General features: G+C 45.9%; 2 non-coding genes and 1 pseudogene across 2 annotated transcripts; all 3 read left to right on the top strand.

Annotated features, from left to right (window-relative positions):
- The first annotated feature begins 227 nt into the window (after nt 1-227).
- Nucleotides 228-2,150, top strand: LOC135267732 (small subunit ribosomal RNA). The gene has a single exon (XR_010336111.1). It is a non-coding gene; the product is annotated as a small subunit ribosomal RNA (ribosomal RNA).
- A 2,058-nt stretch (nt 2,151-4,208) lies between these two features.
- LOC135267736 (5.8S ribosomal RNA) lies at nt 4,209-4,365 on the top strand. The gene has a single exon (XR_010336114.1). It is a non-coding gene; the product is annotated as a 5.8S ribosomal RNA (ribosomal RNA).
- Nucleotides 4,366-4,841: 476 nt separating this feature from the next.
- The window catches only part of LOC135267734 (large subunit ribosomal RNA), a 6,611-nt pseudogene continuing 3,093 nt past the window's right edge, over nt 4,842-8,359 (top strand).

Below are 8,359 nucleotides of genomic sequence, written 5' to 3'. Positions count from 1 at the left end.
ATTATGCCTTTATTGACCGATATATGTGTTGTGGTGTTTAACGACTACGACGACGATGATGACGATACATTTATCTCTATATCGTACGAAGAAAAGAAGAAACAGCGTGGCGTTACTTTCTTATATGTTAGATTGTTTCGCACAAACGCGCATATTCTTCATCTTTATAAACGATGATGATGAGTATTTTATTCTCTCGTCTGTCTCAAAAAACACAAAAACACAGTTCCCTGGTTGATCCTGCCAGTAGTCATATGCTTGTCTCAAAGATTAAGCCATGCATGTCTCAGTACAAGCCAAATTAAGGTGAAACCGCGAAAGGCTCATTAAATCAGTTATGGTTCCTTAGATCGTACCCACATTTACTTGGATAACTGTGGTAATTCTAGAGCTAATACATGCAAACAGAGCTCCGACCGGAGACGGAAGGAGCGCTTTTATTAGATCAAAACCAATCGGTGGCGGTTTCGCCGTCATCGTACAACTTGGTGAATCTGAATAACTTTACGCTGATCGCACGGTCTCGCACCGGCGACGCATCTTTCAAATGTCTGCCTTATCAACTGTCGATGGTAGGTTCTGCGCCTACCATGGTTGTAACGGGTAACGGGGAATCAGGGTTCGATTCCGGAGAGGGAGCCTGAGAAACGGCTACCACATCCAAGGAAGGCAGCAGGCGCGCAAATTACCCACTCCCGGCACGGGGAGGTAGTGACGAAAAATAACGATACGGGACTCATCCGAGGCCCCGTAATCGGAATGAGTACACTCTAAACCCTTTAACGAGGATCAATTGGAGGGCAAGTCTGGTGCCAGCAGCCGCGGTAATTCCAGCTCCAATAGCGTATATTAAAGTTGTTGCGGTTAAAAAGCTCGTAGTCGAATTTGTGTCCCGCGCCGCCGGTTCATCGTTCGCGGTGTTAACTGGCGTTTCGCGGGACGTCCTGCCGGTGGGCTTAGCTCGAGAGGGCGGCCCAACTCAATCCCGCCGCGGTGCTCTTCATTGAGTGTCGAGGTGGGCCGGCACGTTTACTTTGAACAAATTAGAGTGCTTAAAGCAGGCTAAAACTTCGCCTGAATACTGTGTGCATGGAATAATGGAATAGGACCTCGGTTCTATTTTGTTGGTTTTCGGAACCCCGAGGTAATGATTAATAGGAACGGATGGGGGCATTCGTATTGCGACGTTAGAGGTGAAATTCTTGGATCGTCGCAAGACGGACAGAAGCGAAAGCATTTGCCAAAAACGCTTTCATTGATCAAGAACGAAAGTTAGAGGTTCGAAGGCGATCAGATACCGCCCTAGTTCTAACCATAAACGATGCCAGCTAGCGATCCGCCGACGTTCCTCCGATGACTCGGCGGGCAGCTTCCGGGAAACCAAAGCTTTTGGGTTCCGGGGGAAGTATGGTTGCAAAGCTGAAACTTAAAGGAATTGACGGAAGGGCACCACCAGGAGTGGAGCCTGCGGCTTAATTTGACTCAACACGGGAAACCTCACCAGGCCCGGACACCGGAAGGATTGACAGATTGAGAGCTCTTTCTTGATTCGGTGGGTGGTGGTGCATGGCCGTTCTTAGTTGGTGGAGCGATTTGTCTGGTTAATTCCGATAACGAACGAGACTCTAGCCTGCTAAATAGGCGTATTTCGACATCCCAAATGCCGGCTGGAGCCGGGTTCGCCCGGTCTCTATGTGCGGTTTTTACTGTCGGCGTACAAACAATTCTTCTTAGAGGGACAGGCGGCTTCTAGCCGCACGAGATTGAGCAATAACAGGTCTGTGATGCCCTTAGATGTTCTGGGCCGCACGCGCGCTACACTGAAGGAATCAGCGTGTCCTCCCTGACCGAGCGGTCCGGGTAACCCGCTGAACCTCCTTCGTGCTAGGGATTGGGGCTTGCAATTGTTCCCCATGAACGAGGAATTCCCAGTAAGCGCGAGTCATAAGCTCGCGTTGATTACGTCCCTGCCCTTTGTACACACCGCCCGTCGCTACTACCGATTGAATGATTTAGTGAGGTCTTCGGACCGGTGCGCGGTGGCGTTTCGACGTTGCCGATGTTGCTGGGAAGATGACCAAACTTGATCATTTAGAGGAAGTAAAAGTCGTAACAAGGTTTCCGTAGGTGAACCTGCGGAAGGATCATTAACGTGTAAATGTTGTTGTTTAGTTGTCACACATACACACACATTTTGTCTGTGCTGATCAACAAAAAACACACATACATACACTATTCGTATGATGATCAATTCTCATACAAAATTCTTTATTATGCGTCGAACGGAAAAGCAACAACGGGTCGTCTTGCATTAAGCGGATCTGTTGTTACGTTTTTCGATTTATTTTATAAATCGATTGTAAACGTGCCGTAAACGACGTTTTCAAAGAATTTTTTCGAACATTAACACGAATCAATATTGTCGAAAGATGGTTATGTGCTAACGTTTTATTATTGCTTTCGCAGTGCCGGTCTTAGCGTATTTCCATCATCGTATTCGCTTCGAAAAAAAGTACTAATACACAGTGGTGGTGTATAATTAATGTGCAAGAGATGTTGTTGTTGTTGTTGTAGTATTTGTATATGGTTGGAGTTATTTATAATAACAAACAAGAATGAATGAATGAATAATAATGGTGTCTGCCAATACGATCGTACTTTATGTACACGACTAAAACTTTATACATACAAACCATAATAATAAATAAACTCGAAACAACCAACAACAAAATTAATACGCTACTGTACATACAAATACACATTTATACATACCATCATTTTACTTAACCGATGGTGAGTGATGTTTGAAAAATAAACGCTTAGGCTTACGGTTTTGTAAGCCAGTCTTTGCGTATTTTCTTCATCGTATTCGCTTCGGAAAAAAGAAAATAAAGATGGTGTATAATTAATGTGTAAAAGAGATGTTGTAGTTGTAATTTAATTTGTAAATGGTTGGAGTTTATTAATAAATAAAAGGGGCTGTCTATTCGTCTGTACTTTATGTACAAGACTAAAACTTTATACATACAAACCATAATAATAAATAAACTCGAAACAACCAACAACAAAATTATTACGCTACTGTACATACAAATACACATTTATACATACCATCATTTTACTTTACCGATGGTGAGTGATGTTTGAAAAATAAACGCTTAGGCTTACGGTTTTGTAAGCCAGTCTTTGCGTATTTTCTTCATCGTATTCGCTTCGGAAAAAAGAAAATAAAGATGGTGTATAATTAATGTGTAAAAGAGATGTTGTAGTTGTAATTTAATTTGTAAATGGTTGGAGTTTATTAATAAATAAAAGGGGCTGTCTATTCGTCTGTACTTTATGTACAAGACTACAAAAACGTTTTATAACAATAAAAAGCTCGAAACAACCAATAACAAAATATACTACTACTATACTACTATACATACAAACGCACATTTATAAATACATAAAATCAATTTACTTTATCGATAGTGAGTGATGTTTGGAAAAAAACGCTTAGGCTTACGGTTTTCGGGTACCTGGGTTCCGCATGCGTCGAAGTAATAATTTACTTTAACGACGCGACGAACCGTAGGAATCTAAATAAAAAAGTTTATTAACTTTTTTAGATTCTGTGGGTTTTAAATGATATACGCCCGACTGACGAAGGAACGTTTTGCACTGCCTGTGCTTTTCTTTTGATTCGTTTTTATGTCGACGGACGTTCTTAGAATGCCCACCAAACGACGTATCACACAAAACACCCTACAATTGTATTGTTTGGTAAATATTGTTGTGATTAAGTTTGTAGCTGTGGCGTTTGTTTGAAGAAAACGTCTGGTTTTTCGACATATTTTCTATTTAATAAATATACATAATGCTTATCGCAAAAGGAGCAGAGTTTTATAGACAAAGTTGATAGAGAAAAAAAACCTAATAGATATATATACGTATTTATAAAACGTTAATATCATCGGGTTATTCTTTATGTAAACTTAAACTATAACTGCATACTCTTTTCGATAAGTAGAAACAAATGCCACTTTAATTAAATAAAATATTATAAAATATAACGCCGAACGTTTCTTTCGATTGGTCCGTTTCTCACATATACATCACAATTGTAATAACCTTAAGTAGTTATTTTTGTTGTTGTGTGATGATGAAACGATTTCGATGTGGAACGGTGCGTTATGTAATAATATTTTAAATTTGTTTGAAAAGATTACCCTGAACGGTGGATCACTTGGCTCGTGGGTCGATGAAGAACGCAGCTAATTGCGCGTCAACTTGTGAACTGCAGGACACATGAACATCGACATTTCGAACGCACATTGCGGTCCTCGGATATACTGTTCCCGGACCACTCCTGGCTGAGGGTCGTGTCAATTTCAAAGACTGCTCGGTTTTTGTCTTAAACACAGCGCACAATGTTGTGTAGACAATTACGTCGGAGCGTGTTGGGTGCAAATATGACGCGTTACTATAATTGTTAATTGATTGTCGGTTGTCATAATAAAATATTATGCAACGTAGACAACAATAAAAACAATATAAAAAATAACGCGGCATCCTAAAACGCAATAGCGGCTGACATTCTTATTAGTTTGTTGGTACAAGTTGGTTTAGACGTAGCACGTCCGATATTAAAAAGCAGCCACAACGCTTAAATTTCGAACGAAGCGATCGTCGTGTCCGAGACGTTAAAGTTGTTTATATGCATATTTTATGCACTATAATTAACAACAACAACATTCTCGCAACGACGTCAGATCGATGTTTGAAATTGTTTGGAGGCAGCCATATAAACGGAATACGTGTAATTATCGTCTGACAAAATAAAGGCAAATTTATATTTGCGACCTCAGAGCAGGTGAGACTACCCGCTGAATTTAAGCATATTATTAAGCGGAGGAAAAGAAACTAACTAGGATTTCCTTAGTAGCGGCGAGCGAACAGGAAAAAGCCCAGCACTGAATCCCGCGGCCGAAACCGGACGCCGGGAAATGTGGTGTTAGGGAGGATCCGTCATCCCGAGATTGTGCGACGCGTCCAAGTCCATCTTGAACGGGGCCACAGCCCATAGAGGGTGCCAGGCCCGTAGTGACCGTTGCCGATAACGGGAGGATCTCTCCTCAGAGTCGGGTTGCTTGAGAGTGCAGCCCTAAGTGGGTGGTAAACTCCATCTAAGGCTAAATATGACCACGAGACCGATAGCGAACAAGTACCGTGAGGGAAAGTTGAAAAGAACTTTGAAGAGAGAGTTCAATAGTACGTGAAACCGTTCAGGGGTAAACCTGAGAAACCCGAAAGGTCGAAAGGGGAGATTCAGCGTGACTCGATAGCGGCGCTAAATGATCGTGCGACGAACGGCGTACGCGTCGTTCGCGCCTTTTGTTTATGCGAACCGAAGTCGAACGCGTGCACTTCTCCCCCAGTAGGACGTCGCGATCCTTTGGGTGTCGATCTAAGGCCCGCGGTGGAGCCCGTTCGAACGGTTCGCCGTTTCGGACGAACCCGCGGTGTTTCCCGGTCGACTCGCTCGAAGGTATGCATATGGCGCCGGGCCGCTACACAGTTAGCGTCCGACCATTGGCAAGCGCGTTCGTTTATGACGGTAATCGCACCTGGTGTCGGTTCTGTCTACGAATGGCTGTTCGCCAATGAGTTCTCGGACAGACTCGGTTGAAACGCCGATCTGCGACGCTATAGCTTTGGGTACTTTCAGGACCCGTCTTGAAACACGGACCAAGGAGTCTAGCATGTGCGCGAGTCATTGGGACATGACTAAACCTAAAGGCGCAATGAAAGTGAAAGTTCGTCTTGCACGGACTAAGGGAAGATGGGCGGCCGTTACGGCTGTCGCCCCGCACTCCCGGGGCGTCTCATTCTCATTGCGAGAAGAGGCGCACCAAGAGCGTACACGCTGGGACCCGAAAGATGGTGAACTATGCCTGGTCAGGACGAAGTCAGGGGAAACCCTGATGGAGGTCCGTAGCGATTCTGACGTGCAAATCGATCGTCGGAACTGGGTATAGGGGCGAAAGACTAATCGAACCATCTAGTAGCTGGTTCCCTCCGAAGTTTCCCTCAGGATAGCTGGCGCTCGTCGCTTACGAGTTTCATCCGGTAAAGCGAATGATTAGAGGCATTGGGGTCGAAACGGCCTCAACCTATTCTCAAACTTTAAATGGGTGAGATCTCCGGCTTGCTCGAACTTTATATGAAGCCGCGAGACTCGAATCAGAGTGCCAAGTGGGCCATTTTTGGTAAGCAGAACTGGCGCTGTGGGATGAACCAAACGCCGAGTTAAAGCGCCTAAATCGACGCTTATGGGATACCATGAAAGGCGTTGGTAACTTAAGACATCAGGACGGTGGCCATGGAAGTCGGAATCCGCCAAGGAGTGTGTAACAACTCACCTGCCGAAGTTACTAGCCCTGAAAATGGATGGCGCTGAAGCGTCGTGCTTATACTCGGCCGTCAGCGGCATGTGCGGTCGGTTATTTAATTAACCGGCCATGAAGCCCTGACGAGTAGGAGGGTCGCGGCGGTGAGCGCAGAAGGACTGGCCGTGAGGCCGTCTGGAGCCGCCGTCGGTGCAGATCTTGGTGGTAGTAGCAAATACTCCAGCGAGGCCCTGGAGGACTGACGTGGAGAAGGGTTTCGTGTGAACAGCCGTTGCACACGAGTCAGTCGATCCTAAGCCCTAGGCGAAAGCCGATGTTGATGTGGTGTAGATATGTCGTTGGTTCGTTTTTAATTCGAACGTAAACGTACGAAGCGAGCACACACCCATTGGGCGAAAGGGAATCCGGTTCCTATTCCGGAACCCGGCAGCGGAACCGTTAATAATTCGGGCCCTCGCAAGAGAGTTCGTCGGGGCAACCCAAAAGGACCCGGAGACGCCGTCGGGAGATCCGGGAAGAGTTTTCTTTTCTGCATGAGCGTTCGAGTTCCATGGAATCCTCTAGCAGGGAGATATGGTTTGGAACGCGAAGAGCACCGCAGTTGCGGCGGTGTCCGGATCTTCCCCTCGGACCTTGAAAATCCGGGAGAGGGCCACGTCGAGGCGTCGCGCCGGTTCGTACCCATATCCGCAGCAGGTCTCCAAGGTGAAGAGCCTCTAGTCGATAGAATAATGTAGGTAAGGGAAGTCGGCAAATTGGATCCGTAACTTCGGGATAAGGATTGGCTCTGAGGATCGGGGCGTGTCGGGCTTGGCGAGGAAGCGGGTCGCGGCTGACGTGCCGGGCCTGTGCGAGGTGAAGCGTTGTTCCGTTTCGGCGGTCAATGTCGAATCCGAGTTCGGTCCCGTGCCTTTTGGCCTCCCGCGGAACCGTCTTGCTGCGAGGCTCCGGGTGCGCCCGTCAGGGCGTCCGGAAGTCCTCTTCGGCCGCCATTCAACGGTCAGCTCAGAACTGGCACGGACCGGGGGAATCCGACTGTCTAATTAAAACAAAGCATTGCGATGGCCCCTGCGGGTGTTGACGCAATGTGATTTCTGCCCAGTGCTCTGAATGTCAACGTGAAGAAATTCAAGCAAGCGCGGGTAAACGGCGGGAGTAACTATGACTCTCTTATGGTAGCCAAATGCCTCGTCATCTAATTAGTGACGCGCATGAATGGATTAACGAGATTCCCGCTGTCCCTACCCACTTATAAAATTATTTATAAAATTATTAGGGGTAGGAAGGGTAGAATCTGTATGGGAGCTGTTAGGAAAGATAATGGGGAAATGACGGTTGGGTGGGAGGATACGGCAAGTGCTTTGTTGAATGAATTCTTTCCCCCAGACGAAAAGGTAAGGGATGAGGTGAGACTGGTGGGGGGGGCGAGAATGGAACCGGTAACCGAGGAAGAGGTTGAGGTTGCGGTCAAAAGAATTAATGGTAAGAAGGCTCCGGGATTAGATGGAATAAAAGGTGACATTGTTAAGCGTGTCTGGGCTTTAAGGCCGGATCTGATGCATCGTATGTATGAGCAGTGTGTGTTGGAGGGAACCTTCCCCAGGGAATGGAAGAAAGCGAATGTTGTGGTTCTGTTGAAGTCTCCGGACAAAGACAGGGCTGAGATAAGATCATATAGACCTATATGCTTGTTGAGTGTGTTTGGTAAAGTCATGGAAAGGATTATGGTGAATAGGCTTCTTGGAGGGTTGGAAGGGTCTATGAGTGATTGCCAATATGGTTTCACGGTTGGTAGAGGTACAGAGGATGCATGGTTGAAAGTGATGGATGTTGTGGAGGGATCTGCCTGCAAGTATGTGTTGGGAATGTTTATCGATTTTAAGGGAGCGTTTGATTTCTTGAGATGGTGCAGAATTTTGGATGTGCTGGGTGCTGTTGGCTGTCGAGAAATAGAATTATGGAAGAGC

This window comes from Tribolium castaneum, unplaced genomic scaffold (genome assembly GCF_031307605.1).
Source record: "Tribolium castaneum strain GA2 unplaced genomic scaffold, icTriCast1.1 ptg000084l, whole genome shotgun sequence".
Taxonomy (NCBI): Eukaryota; Metazoa; Arthropoda; class Insecta; order Coleoptera; family Tenebrionidae; genus Tribolium; species Tribolium castaneum.
This window is presented reverse-complemented; position numbering and strand designations above follow the sequence as displayed.